Here is a 19409-nt window from a genome sequence, read left to right on the forward strand (position 1 = left end):
GCTGCCGGGGGAGAAGGAGGGGGAGGGCGGCGGGAGCGGAGCGGGAAGCGCGGCCACGGAGCTGCGGGAACACGCAGGGGCTGCGCCTCGGACCGTTCGCCTGCGCGCGGCGGGAGGAAGCGAGGCAGGGAGGGAAGGAGGGAAGGAGGCGGTGCTGGGGCGGTGATCGGCCCCGGTCGGCCGGGAATCGAGTCCGGCCGCTCCGCCCTCCGCGGCCGGGGCGCTGCGGACAAGGCGCGTCCGCCTCAGGGGCGGCGGGAGAACGGCCGGGCCCGTGAGGGCTGAGGAGGAGGAGGTAGGGGCGGACCCGCCGTGCCCGTTTCTGCCGGTACCCGGCGCCGCCGCGGGGTTGCTCGCAGGGCTGAACCGCGAGCACAGCTGGCTCGGTGACCCTTGGTTTTTCAAACCTGGTGCGGCCCGTGTTCTTCAGCCATGGCACCCCCTCAGCTGTGACACCCCCTCAGCCATATCATCCCCTCAGCCATGTCACCCCCTTAGCCATGGCCCCCCCTCAGCCATGACTCCCCCTTAGCCATGATCCCCTCAGCCATGGCCCCCCTCAGCCATGTCACCCCTTCAGCCATGATCCCCTCAGCCATCTCACCTCCTCAGCCATGTCATCCCCTCAGCCATGGCCCTCCCTCAGCCATGACTCCCCCTTAGCCATGTCACCCCCTCAGCCATGTCACCCCCTCAGCCATGTCATCCCCTCAGCCATGGCCCCCCTCAGCCATGTCACCCCTTCAGCCATGATCCCCTCAGCCATCTCACCTCCTTAGCCATGTCATCCCCTCAGCCATGGCCGCCCCTCAGCCATGACTCCCCCTCATTGCTCTGGGCTGTAGTTCAAGGGGTCATATCTAGTTGACCAAAAAATGCCATGCTTAATGCTGGGAACTCTCCCTGGCAGCCTGCCCTGTGTGTGAGGCAACGCCAGCTCCATCTCGCCTCTTCCAGCACCTTGGAACCCCCTGGGAACGGCATTTTCCCAGCTGGATGAGAAATATCCACACACTCTCTTCACGATAAATCCTGTCTTGCCAGGAAAAGTAATTTGAAAACATCCCTGCTGATAAATGAGGGGTATTTGAAGCCCTGTCTGTTTGTTATGTGTTTGTATGTGAGATAGTGCAGCGGGTTCCTGATTCATGGCTGGGCCTGAGGGCTGCTGCAAGATCATCATAAATAATCCACGGACCGGATGAAGGCTGAGGCTCCATGTTTGCTTCCTGATTTAAAGTGCCAAGGTCACCTGGAAGGCAGCGATACACTTCCCTGTGCAATTTCCCTGTATGCTTCCTCCGGATTCGGAGGCCGCCTTGGTCAGGAAAGAGGAAACCTGTAGATTATGTTAGATACAGCTTCAGTGTCTTGCCGGTCAAATGTGCGTGATATACTGTCATATATTATAATATTTACCCATTTCTCTATAATTTTTCAAGAATCTCGGTGCAGAAGTGTGTTTCAAAACACTGAAGTTGGGTGTTTCTGAGATTTCAAGCAGAAAGTGCTTCAAAATACTGCAAATAATGGTCTTGTCTCCTCGGAAGCAGGCATTAAAGCTGTAGGTATATTCCTCACCTACACACCTCTCTGAGATACACAGTGCCCACACTGCAGCTGAGCCCTCCCCAGCTTCTCACTTTGCCTGCAGCAAACAGGACAATCCCGATTTCCCTCAGACATTCTCACTGCCTCCTTTCAGTTTTTAAATCACCAGCCACACCTCAGTCCTGCCTTCCCACTCTCTGCTTGCTTTGTGAATGAAGTTTCTTATCAGGGCCATTGTAATCAGAGGCAAAGCTGGGAGGGAGCAGGAGGTGAAGACAAGAGACAGGAACCATGATCAAATAGCTGGGATGTTCCTTAATTAAGTAAATCTCGGGATTACGCAAGCTGCTGTTCCAGTTTTCTCAGGAAAGGAGATGTCTTTATGAATCACCGTCAATTTTCATTATCAGCCACCGACTGAGACGTCAGAGAGCAAGAGTAGCATCTTCCCCACAGCACAGTTAGCAGATGAGTGTTCCCAGTTCTCTTCATGTAGACAGGGGAACACGTTTGGGATTTTGGGAAGCATGTCTAAGCTCAGGCAGCATCTCCTTTGGGCCAGTTGCATTCTGATGACCCAAACTCGCTCCTGGAAAAAAAAGGTTTCTTTCCTGTGCTTCTTGCTTAGTAATCAACATGAAACTATTTTACATCATTAAAACACCATTGTTCTGGACAACTGTATTTCCTGTGATGATGGAAAAGACTTCTATGACATGCAAATACTTTAATTTCAAATTGCTAGAAACTTTGCAATCCTTCCCAGTGAAACTCATGCTAAATCTTAATTGATTTCTGAAGAAGAACACATTATTGGAAGGGACTAGTGGGATTGAGTTGGAAAGCCCTCTTGCTTTTCATGCCAGTGGTGTGTTCCTCCTAAGCCAGCTGGTTTGTAGGTGTCCCTGACTCCGATGTGGCTCTTCTGCTGGTCCCTGTCCCCACATGTCTCATCTAAAGATCTAATGGCTAAAGGAAAGGCTGCATTTGTTAATTCTGGATATTGCAAAGCCTTGATGTCATAACATCAAACTCTGCTTCTGACAAAGCTGTGTTGTGAAAACCACGTGAGAGGGGAAAATATTAGATTTGGTGAGAACAAAATACGGGGCTTGGATTGCTGCACTAAAAATGGAGAAAATGCAGAAAAAATAAGCTAGTCCTAGAAGTAAGAACAAGACCTTTTTCTCTTCACATAAAGACAAATCATTCTACAATATGTCTTTAAATACAGCATCACAGAGTGTGGCCAGACTAGCACAGCTCAGTGCAGTGCAGCACCTGAGCCAGGGACACCCCCAGCCAAGGATCTGGGCCCTGCTTTGGTTTTAAAGAGAAAAATTGTTTCTATGAGTGAAGGAAATGCTTTGTGAAACCCAATACAATTTAGTGAATCGTCATTTATTGTGTATATATTTAAATTATATATAGATATGTATTGCAACTGAAGGTTCCTTTTGTTCTCTGTAATTCTCACACCGGTCTACTCATCCATAGCTTTTCCTTGCTGCATTTTGGAGAGGTTTTCCATAATTTATTCTGGTAGCAGAAGTCTTTGTGTAGAACACATTTTGTCTGTGCCTTGGCTCTCAGAGTCCTTAGCAATGACATTTTAATGTTGTTTGGGCTGTGTTGGGATTGATGGTCCACACTGGACTCTTTCCTGTAAACTCTGGCACCTCGTTTGCCATCTGGCTGGCTGATAAGAGCTACTCTGAGCAGGGCACTTCATCTCCTTTCCTTTCCCTGTGGCAAAGCAATGATGATCTTGGATAAATCCTTTACTTAGGAGCAAAGATTGTAGGAAATTTATAAGCACTATGGAGGAGTATTAAAAGACCCAGGTTTAATAGCCATGGCCTTACATTTTGAAGGCATGTTCTCTATCAAGTCTCTGTTCATCTTTCTTGAACAATGTAAACATCTTCCCCTTCTTCCTTCCCATTCTTCCACCAGAGTCACCTTCCTTGATTTGTGCTGGACAGAAAGCCAGAGCCTGTCTGCCACAGGGCTATAAATTATGCCTTGTCTCATTTCCATTAAGCAAATAGAAGTCTCTCTAATTAATTCCATTGGATTAAGTCCACAGAAAATGTACAGAGGATTCCGAGAGAGCTGCTAGTTAATGTCTTAAAAAAACCCCTTCTTCTGAATACCTGTCCTTGAAGGATCAATCCTGCCATCTCAAAGACAACAGCTTTTGGGATGAAGCCTCGTGTGAGCTCCCAGCTGCAGATATATCTTGCACAGAGAAGATTGCGACAATTTTTGAAAAATTACAGCTTTTATAACTCTTTCAAGACAATTCTCCCCAGGGAACTGTCAGCAGATCCATCCTGGGCATGGAGATCCTACTTTCTTTATGTTACAAGTTATTTTCCCTGGCCTGGGACAGTATTTCACCCAGATGTAACATCAGTTCACAAGTGTGGATGTGTTCAAAGCAGTACCTGTCCTGGCACCATTCTTGGAGCAGACAAATCAAAAGCTGATATTCAGATCTGATCCCCAGCAAATGGAGTGGCACATTCGTGGCTGCCCCATCCCTGGAAGTGTCCAAGGCCAGGTTGGAGCAACCTGGTCCAATGGAAGGTGTCCCTGGCCAGGGGGGTGGAACGAGATGAGCTTTAAAGTCCCTTCCAACCCAAACCAGTCTGGGACTCTTTGGTTTTAAGGAGGCTGGACTAAAGTCTGATCCTTTGGAGTACACATGTTCAAGAGTTTCTGATCGGGCATGAGCTGTTAAAAAATCTCTAGTTTATGGCTTTCCTGTAGAACTTGAAATGTGGTTATTGTTTATTTAGGACCAGGAGCCTAGTTAAAATTAAATGCTTTCCAGCTGTATTAAGTTGTGGTATTTGCAAATATGTTCTACTTGTACATTATAAAAATGCTGATTCTTTCCATACACCTGTAGGTCTTTCGTGCTTCCATAAGGACAATAGTTTCTTTGGCTGAAACATCCTGTCCAGAGGGTTACAATAAAACACTTTGCACTTGAATTGTTTGCCTTCCTGACCCCTCAGCTTTCTGCCAGCTTCTGACTGTGCCTGCAAGTAAGAGCTTTGTACTATTTGTCCTTGAGGTTGCACTTACTAAATACGTTTGCTGCCTGTACTGCAGCCTGGGAGCTCCCTATTTGCTCCTCCTTCTTTTTATTTTTCTCCATCTGAAGCTACATCGTTACTAATGAAAAATCAAAACGTGAAGAAAAATGAGTTAGAAATTTTAAATTGTGAGTGTTTCTTCAAATATTAAGAATGATAACACTGTGAAATCTCTTTTACAAGCAAAGCTCTTTTTTCTGCTTTTACAGAAGAGCCCAGTGTCCCTCAATTTTATTTTTTTAATTAATGCTAACATAAAGCTATGAGAACAAAATTGATTTAGGAGTTGGACTGTTGGATTTGTAATCTCTGCACAAGCAGAAGGGTAGATTTCTAAAGTTACTTTAACTCTGCTTATATGTTTCAGCCACAATAATGCTATGACTAGCTTAATTAGGGGGAAAAAAAAAAAAGAAAAATGTAGAAAAACCTTTATGTCCTGTGAAAGGAAAGCTATTGCTGCTGTGAGAATTGCTATTCCTGCTGGCAGGAAGGCAGGAGGTTAATGAGAACCCCTCCTTGAGGGTTGCTTTTCTCAATTTTCTCATGTGCACAGGAACAAGCCAAAGGTGAGCTACACTGTTTCTTGATGAAGAGCAATGAATTAATTTTAAACTCCATCATTTATTCCACAGAACACAGAAATTTAGTGTAATCGTGTCCTCACTCTGTATTGACAGTGTCTGAAAAATAACTTTCTGAGACATGGATTCTCTTTGATTTCACCAGTGGCATGTCATAGGACAGAGCAGCACAGGGAAAAGTGTAAGGAGCACGTTTGGAGCAAGAGACACTTTTCCTGCATCACCAGTGTCTCCCCTCCAGAATCTGAATTACCCCACGGCCTTGAGAGGGGACAAAAAGGCTGGAGAGATTTAAAATTCCAGCACTCTGCCCATGGGGACAAACTAGATGCAGCAAGAGTCTGTAACATACACTGGGTGTCACGTCCCTGTGCCCTCCTGAGCACTGCACATTCCACTGGAAGGTCATGCCTGTCCCTCTTTGGCCCCACGAGAACAGCTACAGGCTCGTGTTACCCGGGAGCATTAATTGTGCTGGGTGGAATGCCCAGCTTATTCCTTTGAATGAATGTATGTGTGTGTGTATCCCACAGTGCCATCCTTACAGGCTGGGCATTAACCTACCAGCACAGCCAGGAGAGGCAGTTGAACAACAAACTCAATTTTTATTAAAATGAAACACTCTGTTTTGACCCTGGTGTTAAGGACTCAGTTATTGTCATATATAAGATGGAGAGTTTGGAACATGCTGTCTGTGGTGCCAAGATAATTGCTGTGTGTGTTTTGTTCCAGCTCCAAAGCTCTGCAGCCATCCCTACCAGCAACAGCAAGTTCCTGCTCCTGTCAGTTAAAAGCCTGTTTACCTTTGAACTCAGTGGGAACAAGAACCGGGCCCTTGTGCAACTGTGGGAAATAATTGACTGCAGTAACATTTCCATCAGCCCTGTGAGTTGATTTGAACCAGATTACTCAGGTAATTGCAGCAGGGTTTACTTACAGTTTTACATCCTTAATTACCACCCAAGTCTCCAGCATTAGGAATGATACGTATTTAGGGACAAGAGGAAAAGGCACTAGTGGTTTTCTACAAGCTGTTTCAGACCCAAAAACTCTCATGGCCACTCCAAAAACCAGAGTGTGTATGCAGCTTTTGTGAATTCTAGGAGATACTAGAGCAAACAAAGCAGATGTTCCTTTTATATCAGTCCTGAGGCCTGAAGTTTAAAAAGAAACCGAGAATGTTGTCTTGCTTTCCCCCAGAACTGATAATCTATCTTCATCTCTTAATTTTTGCCTCCTGTTCATTTATGGTCTGTCTTCTGAATGTCCTTTCTTCACTAATTTTCGTTGCCTGCTTTTATGACTTTTGGCAAACCCCAAGGTGATAAATTACTGACTCCTCATTAGAGAGAACAATCCCCGGTGGCTTTACCTTGTGGTACTTTTATGGGGTGCCTTATCTTTTCCTTTCACTTCTAAATGAACACATCTGATGTGTTTGATGGGAAAGGGGAAGCGGCATTACCATTTATAAAGTCCAGTTTGAAATCTGTAAGTGAAAGCTGGGTCCCTTTTGGTTTTGTAGTTTTTATGAGTGAATTTATGAGTGAATTTATTTGGAATTCTACCATACTTACTTTTCTTGAAGTTTTCCCTACCGTGATCTCTGATCCCATCACAAAAATGAATGACTGTAGTGTCACAGCAGCTCAGGGAGATTTACAGACCTCATTTTGCAGCTTTAGAAGCTGAGGCTCAAAAAGGCCAAGTCATTGGTTTGAGTCACAAAGGAAGAATGGAGCAAGACTGTGAGTTAAATTTGGAACACCCAGGTCCTGTATACACACTTTCACCCTAAAGCCATTGTTCTGGTGTGATGCAAAGAGCAATGTGACTCATGCACATACATGTCTTTTTTATATAACTATTTAGAACAGGACCACCTTATGAATATGAATAACCCAGGATGATTTTGGAGAGGAAATATCCAGAAAGATGAATTATCATTTGGATAAGATAAAATACTTGAGGTTTTTTAAGTCATCAATGAAGGCTGATGGCCAAAATAACTGGCTGGCTGCAGGTATTGCTGTAGTATCTTCCCATCCTTCCTAGCTACCTCCCTGAAAAATTAAGTCCTAGCACTAGGAACTGCGTATTTGGGGAAAGAATGGGTAATGGCATGGTCATAGTGAAAAGTTTGGTGGAGGAGATAGAACAAGGAACAGTCTCAAACTTTCCAGGACTTCTCAATTTCAGAATTAAAAACTCCAAACCCAACCCAACCACACAGGCCGAATGAAGGAGATATCATTTGACACTGTGACATCATTCCTGTCAGCACTAACCCTCCCTTACCCTTCTCCACTCAATCCATCTTTAGCCACAAACTAACTCTCTTGACAAACTTGACTTTGCCAGTCCTGACTCCTCCTTACCTTGGGGCTTGCTTAGCTCGTTATTATCCACGGCCATTTTTCCAGTCTCCATTCAAATTCCCAGGCCCACCTCTGGTTCCTCTGCCTGAAAACCCACCTCTGCCCACCACACCTCTCGACACTGGTTCCTTGGGAACTCTCTCTGCCTGCTCCAGGCTGCTCCCTCCCTCCCTCCCAGCTGAGGTCAGGGAGCAGCTGGTGGAGTTGGATGTCATTCCTCCCCTGGCAGAGGCTGAAACACTTGGTCTCCTGCCTCAGACCACCGGCACTGTACGTGCAGCTGCTGCTGTGTCCAGAGGAACAGGAGTGGGAAACCTACTCCTAGACATGGGAAACACATGTCCTAAGTCTGTGTGGTTGAAGCAAGTCAGTTCTGTGGAATAATCTTGGATCATTCACCTGCTGCCTCCTCTTTGTGCTGAGGGGCTGGGCAGATTCCAGGGACTAGGATGGCCCTGCAGTGTGCCTTTGGCTGGGTGTTGTGCTTCGCTCTCAGGGCATTGGGGTTTGGTGGTGGACACACGATTGAAATGGCTGAAATACAGAAAATGAGCTAATGGGGAAGAGGCATGAGCTGCAGCTGGACTAACATTCCCTTCAGGAGAAGGGGAAGGGATGACAACAGGTGTCACAAGAAGGGATCCCTTTCTTGCTGCTGTGCAAGCAAAGCAGAGATGGTCTACAACAGTTTATTGCACAGCCTGTTGGATTACTTGGGATGACTATTCTACAGTCGCCTGGAGTTCCATTCATAACAAACAAAGGAGGAGATTTTCAGGATGATGCTGATCTCCTATGAAAACAGACATTATATGTACATCCAGTGCCACCCCCTGCCATGAGCAGGGACACCTTCCACTAGCCCAGGGTGCTCCAAGCCCTGTCCAGCCTGGCCTTGGATGAAGCTGATGGGTGCATGACAAACGGTTATTCCCTAAATCCGTCAGTAATAGAGGACATAGGTTGAAACAGGTAAAAGGTAAATTCGAAACTTTAATTGAAGAAAGTGCTTCTTTAAATGACATGTAATGAACTTCTGGAATCCTGAGGAGGTGATGGAGGCTGATTTGGAATGAGATTACACAAATTCATGGATGCCAGGTACATGAATAGCTACTACAGGGAATAGTCAGAGATGTATCCTCTAATATCCCTAACTCAGGGCAGTAGGAGGGACCACAGGAATTGGCTCACGGGCTCTCCTGAAACACCATTTTCTGTTCCCAGTTGTCCATGAGATGGACCATTGGCCTGAGGGCCTATAAATAGGCCTGGGGTTGCTAATTATGTGTCTTAGATACTTGGATTTGCTTTAGTTTTGAGTACTACAGTACCCAATAATCTGTGAGCAGAATACAGTGTCCATAAACAGCAGATAAAACACTCAGGGGGATTGGGAAACTAACTACAGCCAGGCACAAAAATAACCACTTTGAATACATACTGAGGAAGAGTTTACTCCTTCATGGTCCAGCATTTTTGGTATCAAACAGAACTTGTGCCTAAAAGAGACAACCAGCATCGCTGCTCCGGTTTCCTGAGTCCTTTGGAGGTGTGGAAATAAGCAGTTTTGTACTTGCAGAGGTCTCTGGAGGCTGAATTCCAGGGGAATGGTACTGGAATGTAGTCCTTTTTATCTCTCCAGAAGCTGCCCACAGTTAGGGTGGGTGCAACCTGAATTTTGGGATTTTTTTAATGGCCCAACATACTCCTCGTGTTGTCAAACACTCACAGTACAGCAGTGATTAGCTTTGAAGCTGTTCTGAGCTACAAGTGACCCAATCTACTGCCAGCACATCACTCATCACAGCAAGTGAGAGATGTGGGGGGACAAAGAACCCCCATTTAAAGACAAGAGATGAGCCAGTTTGTGTAATTTTTTTAATTTGGGCTCACATTCCTTTCTGGGTCAGTACATTTGCTGCATATTGATTTTCCTGGAGTTACATAAGGCCTAAACCAGCCCTTTGTCACCAAAAGCAGTGCAGCTGTTTCCAGGACCATGAGTCATGCATGTGACTTCTCTTTTTAACTTCCCACTGGCTGTTTAAAAATACACTTTAAATCAGTTCTGCTTTTCAACGCCGAAGAGAAATGGCAGTAACTTTTCCCAAGAACTGGAGATTTGGGCCAAACATTAAGTTTGTGCTGAGAAGTTGTGATAAACTCAGATATTGACATGATGTTACAGAATATGGGAGATATATATCTGATTACATCTAAAATTCAGGTTGGAGGTACTGGAATTGTATTATTTAAGATATAGTGAAACAAATTAATGTTAGCAGCAGTGGGGAAAATTGAGAATTTCTGGCTACACTGGCACTTCTTTGGGAATGTGTTCATTTACAGTTAATTAAACACTAAAGCCTATGAAAGTGGGTCTGCTGAAAAAAATAATAAATGCAGGTACAGGGTGAGAGTGAAATTCTCGTCGAAGTATCTTGTGTAATCCCATCTGGATTAGCAAAACAACCACTGCTGATTTAGACCAGCTTTTCCTTGGCCTCTTCCTGTGGTGTTTCAGAGCTGTAACAACCTGGTCTTCATGTACTTGTTTTTGAACCTTGTTTTGTTTTGCTCCAACTTTTGTGCCAGGGGTCTAACCTGACCGGGATGTGCCTCCAAAGGGAACTCTCTGTGCTCTTCTGGAGTAACATCATGTCATTCCTGGCCTGGGTCCCTGCCATGATCCCAAGATGGAGCAGTCTGTGCTCCCAGCATCTCCCAGGTGCCTGCTGGGCCGAGCCAGACTATGGGAGCAGTGGCTTTACAGCACTTTAGATTGGATTTGCTGAAGTCACACCACTAATTGTACAATATTCACATATCATATTATATTTGTATGATAAATATGTGAAATCTGTATATTTGCACTCGTCACCTCTAAGGCTTTTGATCTGCTTTGTGAGCTGAGAGGACAGCATGTATCCTCCTGGCTGCTGTGTCCCAGGTCAAAAACTCAGGGAAGGGTTGTTGAGTGACATCTCCAACGTTGGTACAGTTCCAGTCACCTCACACACTTGCATAAATTTCAACAAATGAGTTATTTTTAGTAAAAAGAGTGGCAGAGGCACGATGATGCAAGAAAGGCTGAGACATGACTTGACAGTTCTTTTGTACATTATGAACCTCTCTGGTTTTGCAGGAAACTCAAAAGCCCGATGCAAGGTTTTTATGATGGCTTTTTCCAAGGCAAAAATCCATGGACTGGCTTCATACCACCAGCACAGTTTAGGTAAATGAATGCATTTAAGAGGACAGATGCTAAATTTTACATCAATTTGTACTGACACACCCAGAAATACATACAAGAACACAAATAGAATTTATACATATATATATATATGTGTGTGTGTGTGTGTGTCAAAATTCTATCCCAGCCCAAACCAAGACACTCTGTGAGTTGTACAGAGACATGTGTCAGCTCTTAGGTGGGAGGTATATCCAAGTCACCTTCCTTGGGACAACCCTGTAAGCAACCACATGCACAAGTCAGGGCAGGATCAGGCTCTGGCTCTGCCTTTTATAAAGCAAAGCTGCTGCTTAGCAACTATTTTCTGCCTGGATGAAAGCAGGAACCTTGACAATCATAAACAAATATGTAGGTCCAGGCAGAGGCCAAGTTAAATAAAATGTCCTTTACCCCAACTCTGTCTGCTCCTTTTAATTCATGGTAAAAATTTCCATGAAGAACAAGAGGGAGTGTAGGACACAGACCTTTAAAGGAGGGGGTTAAAAGAGAAATAAATATGATGCACAGGAAGTTTTCAGCCACTGTAGGAAATAAATAAGACCTCCAGAGGAGATAAAAATAATTTAATTCAGTCTTTTGAAGGCAAAATTTAAAGTGGATTTAAAATTTTCCTTTTTTCCCTCCATAAGTAATAATTACAAATATGTGTTATTTCTTCCATAAAACTTAATGTGGAATGAAGAGGCCAAGGAGTCACTTTGGATATCTTTATTTACAGGTATTTTTGGTCATGTCAGCCAGACATTCTCATGCATTATGAGAATTAGTGCCCAAGGATGAGCTCCAAAAAGAGAGCCCCTGCCAGCAGCCTACAGAGCTCTTGCATTTGCTCACTGACATCATGTGCTGCCTGGAAAATTGCTAAAAGCCCAATTTCCAGAGGTCTTTGTATCCCTAGGGATGCAGCTGGCACCCAGACACTGCATTTCAAAGGAAAATCTAATGCAAAGAAAACGAGGTTCCTAAATCTCCGGGTAACTGGATGCTTAATCTATTAAGGTGCTTTTGAAAATCCCATTAGGCATCTAACTCACTTCCCAGCCCGGCTGTAGGGTAAATCCCTAGGGACTGATCTCTCCGCAGGCATCTCTCTGTACTTTTTGAGTGCAATACACATAATCATGGCCCAATATCCATGTAAAGTAGCATAAAATCTCCCCAAAGGATGAGCAAGGCAGGCAACCCCACTGTTTTCATCTCCTGATCCAGAAATTTTAGGGCAGACAGACTGACCTTCATGCCTTTTCCAACAAAAAAGGCTTCTGGGTAACATGGGAAAAATACAGAGCCCTGCTTGTGTTTTCAAAAGCACCTGAACCTTTTGCTTTTCTTGGAGACTTAAATACTTCCAAACACCTGGTGCTAAGGATTTAATGGTAAAGAAATCGACTTTGGATGCTAAAATTGTGGCATTGGTTTGAAAATCCAGTCAATAGAATCCCAGAATGGTTTGGGTTGGAAGGAATACTAAACTTATCCAGGGGCAGGGGCATGGGCAGGGACACCTTCCACCAGCCCAGGTTGATCCAAGCCCCGTCCAACCTGGCCTGGGACACTTCCAGGGATCCAGGGGCAGCCACAGCTTCTCTGGGCAACCTGTGCCAGGGCCTCCCCACCCTCACAGGGAAGAATATGGAATGGATTAAATTGCTCTACAAATCCAGTAATAAAAAATACAAGGGAAATTGTCTTTTGAAAACTGCTGAATCTTTAGGAGCACAGCAAGAATTTTCCTGTAAAGCAGAAGGGAACAGAAAACATTTGAAGTCCTTAATATAATGATAATGCTTTTAAATTTACACTAAGAACAAATGACACACTCATATGTTTAAGGCTTTTTTACTGTAGAATTTCCACGTTTTGGCCCCCAGGGCTGCTTTTGTACAAACCCATTTTGACACACTCACTAATCTTTGGAGGGCTTTGAGCAAGGAAATTATATGTAAGCCAGAGGCATGCCTGCATAATGCCATCATAAACAAAGTTAAGCAAGACAAAAATATTTTCTATTTATCTTCCTATATCAGGTGTTGTAAAAACCTCGATGAATTGGTGCTGTTATTTTTAAGCAGGTTAAGCTGGTTTTGTCACTAAGTATTGGGTGGGTTTTGATTAGAGACAGAGCAGTGCTATCAGCTCTGTTTAGGAGGCATGGAACACTGACAGACTTCGTGATGGTTCTCTTGATACCACTGCTCTTAAAAGACAAACCTCTAAAAAGTACCTTTTAAAAATAATTCTGGTTAAAAAGAAGTATCTGTTTTCTGGGAAGCATCTCTTGGGTGGGAAATCACAGGGTTGTGTGACAGCCAAGGAGGGTTTCTGGATTGCTGATGGTTACAAGAGCTTTCATTTTCATAAGGTTTTCCATTGTGAGACTGATGCTACCCTTGAGCCTGAAAATGGCTGGCAAGAGACTTCTGGGTGCCCGGAGGAGACTGTCACAGCAGTGCCTGTGGGGAGATGCTGGAGTCACTCAGGCACAGCAAGTCCTTCTCTGAGCCAACTGATCCTTGGCAGGTTGCAAACAGAGCAAAACTGTGAGTAACTACCCTCAGAATGGAAAAGGGAGATGATATCAGTTCACTTTGGTTGCATTTCCATCAGTGTTTATCAAGGGAAAGTACTCCTGGGTGAAAGGGAACATCACATACGGGGCGTTCAGGAAATCACCACCAAAGCTGAACGTGGATGAAAATTTAATGGGGCTTGTAGATTATAACTGGTGTCTTTCATGACCACCATGGAACACCCAGGGAAGTCATGTGATGGGAAATTAAGTTTACAACCCCAGTCCACTCGAGTGGATGGAGCCTCCTCATGTATTATGCTCTAAATGCAATTAAGAGTTCTGTGTACAGGAAGTCTCTTAGCAATTAAATGTTCTGCTTGAGCTTGGGATCAGGAGTGTACTCAGATGTAACTGTTGAGCTGGAGGAGGTAAGACCAAAAGCAATGTGAGAATAAACAAACACACCTCCTTCATGGAAAACAACATAGGATCACAGAGTCATTAAGGTTGGAAAAGGTCTCCAAGACCATGGACTCCACCCTGTGCCTGATCCCCACCTTGTCACCCAGCCCAGAGCACTGAGTGCCACGGCCAGTCACTCCCTGTGCTCGTAAACTCTTGTGCAAATACTTCCTGAGAATAAATATAAAAATAGAACATTCAGTTAAGCCCTAAAAGTGTCACAGTAGCAGGACCTTCCCCTTCAGGCTGGTGACAGACCGAGGCCAGTCCTCCCTGGCAGCCAAGCTCAGACTGAGCTGCTCTGTCTGGCGTGTGAGGTGCATTATCCAGCTGAAAGCTAAACTTCATAGGAGCTGCTTACCCTGGATCAGCTTTCCCTTCCCAGTGGAGGTTTGGAGGTTTAAATGCTCACCTACACGCTGCTTATTTTGCCTTAGTGCCTTCATGACTCAGTGGGTCAATAGGCCAAAGCCCAACTACCCCAGCTTCAGGCTGTGACACCTGAACTTCAGGCTGGGAGGAAGAACAAGGTCTTCCTCACATCAAAGGATCAATATCTTTCATTTAAACTTCACAAAGAGCTAATAAAGCTCACCCATCTTTGCACAGAGGAAGCAGGTATCAATCACATCTCCTGAGTGCTGGTGTCTCGGAGAGATGGGAAGCAACTTGCCCAGTTGAGCTGGATCCCTGTTTTAATCAGCAGGTAACATCCTCAACATAAGAAGATATTGGTTTTAGGTATTAACACTTCACTACACAAAACCTGTCTTCAGCTGAAAAATAGGTTGTTTAATGAGGGAATAAATACAATGAATCCCTTTGAAATGCAAAATGGCTTTTGGTAGTAGCAGAGTAAATATTAAAAGTACTTCTTACTAATCAAACTCAGATGTTCCCTGCCCAAAACTGGATGCACAGCAGTCAATGGGCTCAATACAACAAAGACAAAATATAATTAGTAATAATAATAATCCATGCAGATTCCACCAGAAGGGCACTATAATACCCTACTCCAGTTCTCTTTGTCTCTGCACAGATGTCTTCTTATTTCTTTGCAGTCCATTGACAGTGACATCGTTCCTCAAGGAAAGGACGAGTTATTTCTGTAACATTTCAAAGTTGAAATTTATATTTTAATGTGGCAATAGTATTTAACATACAGCAAGGCACTGAAATAGGGCCTGAAAATGTCAGCTGTTATGAGCAGTGCTTTGTGGAAAGGGATTATTCACTTGTTTGCTTCATTCCAATATTTATAGTTAGAAATGTCACCACTGTGGAGTTCAACCACCTCTCCCATAATTTAGATAATTTTACTTTTTTAGGAATTTGCTCTTATTTCACAGTGATAACAAACACTGCCACTTTCATAAACAGCCATTATCTCTTTCCCTCCACAAATTATTTTCATGGAGCAAAATACATGGAGAATTTGCAAATAAGGGACCAGAGTTTCAGATGCTTCCTGTTGACTCTTACCTTGTCCCTCTGTGAGGGTGGGGAGGCCCTGGCACAGGTTGCCCAGAGAAGCTGTGGCTGCCCCTGGATCCCTGGGAGAGTCCAAGGCCAGGTTGGACAGGGCTTGGAGCAACCTGGGCTGGTGGAAGGTGTCCCTGCCCATGGCAGGGGGTGACACTGGAGGATCTTCAAGGTCTCTTCCCACCTAAACCATTCTATGAGCCTTGGATATGTCTGAGAGGTTGTGGAGAGCAGGAGTGACCAGGAAAGGTTTGCAGCTGCCCAAACCCTGTCTGCCCAATCTCAGCAAAATCTGAAGCAAAGGCCAACTGCTCTGAGTTCCAATAGCTAATGGAAATCTACCCTCTTTCAGTTAAAACTCATTATCCCTCGTCCTATCACTACATGCCCTTGTAAAATGCCTATATAAGTGTACATATAAAAATATGTAGAGCTGTAAAACCTGGTGGGGACCTTGAGTCATAATTTTGGTACTCACTTTCTCACCTACAGAAAAGTGGCAAATGCACTATTTCTGTGGATGGCAGACAGACCAGAGAGCAATTACACTCCCCAGTGTGGAACATCTCACATCAACAAGGCTCACTTTGGTGCTGGGGATTCAGTGGGATGCAGCTCCAGTGGGCTCTGGCACAGACCCTAAATATAGAACATTACATGACCTTAATGTTGCTTTTGAAAATAGACTGCTGATACTGAGACTTACATAAAGAAATGCATAAATTTACTGTTCAACATGGTGGATAAATGCCCTGTGGCAAACATCTATTAGAGAAGTAGAATGTAATTAAGGTTACTTAATGCTGGGAAAGTAAACATTACTTGGATTATTTTGTCATTCCTAATCTATTAATCAAATCCATCTCAGTTATATTTCCTTATTCACTGTCTTTACTAATGGAGCCTCATTTTCCCTTTCTTCTAAAAGTGATATTTATGTTCCACGCTTAATGTATTTTATGTTTTAATGAAGAACCTCAGTGTTGAAGTGAACATGGGGGTTGTTTCTGTCTTTGAGTTTTACACTTACGGGAACTGTTCCACCAAAAAGCAGCTGGGCTTCACACCCAATACACTTTTTCACTTGCAAAACCATATCAGTTAACTAGAGAAAGCATTTAATCTGCCTGTAGGGTCAGCAACTTTATTTTCTTTAGTGGGGGCAACTAGTCTTAGAGCATGATCACAGGCTGCCCAGAGAAGCCGTGGCTGCCCCTGGATCCCTGGAAGTGTCCAAGACCAGGTTGGATGGGCCTTGGGCAACCTGGGCTAGTGGAAGGTGTCCCTGCCCATGGCAGGAGGTGGAACTGGATGGGCTTTAAGGTCCCTTCCAATCCAAACCACTTGATGATTCTACGATTCTACGACTTAGCAGAAGTCTAGATTCTGGATAGGTTTTCTCTGTCTTTTCTAAATATAAAAGAATGTGCAGGTTTAATAGGTGCTGCTTCGTCATTTCCTAGTGACACCTGCTCCCATTGGGAGGGCCAGCTTCGTTCCAGGGTTGCTGCAGATGCACAGTAATGATCCTTCTAGAGATCAGCGGGGCAGAGTTTTAGATGAGGAGGGGACCAAGGGGTGCCCTTCATTTCACACTCCCCAGGCAGCAGCAGCTTCAGCCTGGCCTGTGCTGTGGGGAAGCCTCCAGAAAGGGTTTCTGAGCTGGTCACAGGAACCCCAAAGAGCCCAGTCACACCCAGGGCAACAGCACAGAGTAACTCCACTTTTGAGCTGCTGTTCTTCCCTCTGGAAGATCCAGGAGAGCAAAAGCATGTCAGAGACTTCAGGAAGACTGTATGCAGAGCACAGGAAGAGCTCTGGACCCCTGCCAAGGCAGACAAGGGAATTTTATCCCTAGATGAAGTACTGTTTCAAAAGTTTAAAATCCAGGTGACAGCACTGCTGCAGTGCTCCATGGGCACTGACATGCACTCTCCAAGCAGAATCCATAGCAGCTCCCAAAATCCCTAAGCACAGAGTACAGCATGTGAAGAAATGGCTGTGAAGAAATCCAGGGTGGGAAACCCAGGTGAGATCATAAATGCAAGTATAAAAGGGAAAAGATCAAAGTGCTAAGCTGAATGTATGTCCTTATGGTTATAAACGGTCTCTATCATGCAAAACATCTTTATTTTGTGTCTTGATTTTAACCTGAGGCTGTAACAGCTACTCTAGCTTTGCTTCATTTGTCAGAATTCATCCTGAAAGCAGTTTTATCAGTTTATCTCTGCTGACTTCACTGGAATTATGTCCTTATCTCTCTCCTTCTCTCTAATAAGAGATTCCTGAATTTTCATTCTCACTTTAAAGACTGATAGAAATACCATGTTCTCTCTGTTCATGTAAGCAGAGTCCTGCCCTTTTAGGGTCAAATCTAATTTTTGTTAGGTCAACACAGTGTTTTTAATTTATTTCTGTGGGAGCTGATCAGACTTTCATAGGATAAACTAAATTAGGTATCACCTCATAGTATATACTTTGTTAATTTTCAGGAGATGTCATGTGTTTGGGCAGTTTGAAAGGTGAAGTAACATAAACCAGATTTAGTAGATGGAGTAAGAGCTTCTTATGTAAAATCCTTCAAAATGATTTCACATGAAAACAGCCTGGCTCCAAATGATATCCAGGACATGTCAAACAGTTAATGACACACAGTCAGATCTCATATGACACCATGGGAAAGGGGGGGGGGAAGGGAAGATAAAAAAGTTACAAATACTTTCAAGGCTGTAGCTGTTGAAGATGTAAGAAACATTAGCAGAGTCAGTGGGAAGCATTATCTGTACTGAGCAAGGGTTGTTTTCTGGATGTGCTGGTCTGAAAGAATTCTGCCTCTACGTCTCTCCAGGAAATATTGGATAGTTTATGAGTCTACGAGGCAGCAGTAATTAATTGGAGACACTTAAAACCAAGAAATCCCTGGTGTGAGATAAGGGTTATTCAATTTTTTTGAAAAGGACTCGGTAGGCTTTACATGCCTCTTGAGTGATGACAATTATTCATGACACCACATTTAAGAAACTTAGAGCTTATATGGATATGTGAAAATACCACTAACCTCCTGAGACCCAACTTGTAAGTATAAATTGAAAAATAAACTATTACAGTGTGTAAAGAACGAGAGATGAAGCATTACTGAATATGCAGAAGTATTTTCTGATCACTGACTGCCATAAAAAGAATTACTGAAGTCACTGTAGCTCCACTGAACCCATTGAAATATAGAGATTTAAGGGTTCTGATTATGTCTTGGGGCATCATTTGTGGAAGGTTTTTTTTGCATGACCCATTTTCAGATCCATATCCATTTTTATAATGACAGCGATGAGGAGATAACTAAGAGATGAAAAGATTTCTGAGGCAAGCAGGATGTTCTGTGGTACATATCATTTAGTTCTCACGGTCAGAGAACTGAGATACCTAATTATTAATGGCATTAGATGTTGAAAAAACAGATCTGTGACAGGCTGAAGGGGTCAGATTCCAGGACAAATAAAAAACATGAGTGTAGGTTACGAAAGTTTTGGTTGAGTGGAACCAAAATTTTTTTAGTCTTATAGTGACGAAGCAATATAAACTTGCTGGGTCTTTCTGTCAGAGGAAAAGAATTCTGCCTTATTACTACAACATTCTCTTTCCATTCCTTGAATGCTTTGAGGAGGTTTTGTTACAAAACAGTGAACTCTGAGTAAAGCTGAAAGTATTTAATACACAAGGGTATGAAGTGGCCTCTTACAAAGAAGGTCAAGAGGCTTCATCTGAAGATGAAGGGCAGGCAAATAAAAGGGGAAAAAAATATCTCTGTCTTTGCTTCCCACATAGGTCACTGCACTTACCTGGAGCAGAGCAGACCTTTCTTAGGCAGGCTCTGGGGTAACTGAATTTAGGTAGCCTGTGATCAGCTTTGACTCTTTGTGCTTTTAAGTTCCAGAGCTTATAAGTACAATATTTTTCTTGTTTCTGACCACGTGCACTAACTGAGCTAGGAGACCTCGTGACTGTTATGACAGCACAGTTTAAGAGAGGCGTTTGTATTTGGAGAGACATGATAAACCCTTATCCTTTGAACTTCCTCTA

The 19409-nt window shown here is 43.9% G+C and overlaps 2 long non-coding RNA genes across 4 annotated transcripts; one reads left to right on the forward strand and one right to left on the reverse strand.

Moving 5' to 3' along the window:
* Positions 1-117: 117 nt before the first annotated feature.
* On the forward strand, positions 118-13832 carry LOC108507226. Of its 3 annotated transcripts, XR_001878042.1 has the most exons (5): positions 118-295; positions 4469-4607; positions 5975-6155; positions 10769-10858; positions 13239-13832. It is a non-coding gene; the product is annotated as an uncharacterized LOC108507226 (long non-coding RNA). The 3 variants fall into 3 exon arrangements; XR_001878040.1 differs by lacking the exon at positions 13239-13832 and having other exon boundaries at positions 10769-11255; XR_001878041.1 differs by lacking the exons at positions 4469-4607; positions 13239-13832 and having other exon boundaries at positions 10769-11255.
* LOC108507225 lies at positions 1847-7730 on the reverse strand. Its single transcript, XR_001878039.1, has 2 exons — positions 7621-7730; positions 1847-2140 (listed from the first exon to the last, which is right to left on the reverse strand). It is a non-coding gene; the product is annotated as an uncharacterized LOC108507225 (long non-coding RNA).
* Positions 13833-19409: the final 5577 nt, after the last annotated feature.

The sequence above is a fragment of the Lepidothrix coronata genome, unplaced genomic scaffold (genome assembly GCF_001604755.1).
Source record: "Lepidothrix coronata isolate B3197 unplaced genomic scaffold, Lepidothrix_coronata-1.0 Scaffold246, whole genome shotgun sequence".
Taxonomy (NCBI): Eukaryota; Metazoa; Chordata; class Aves; order Passeriformes; family Pipridae; genus Lepidothrix; species Lepidothrix coronata.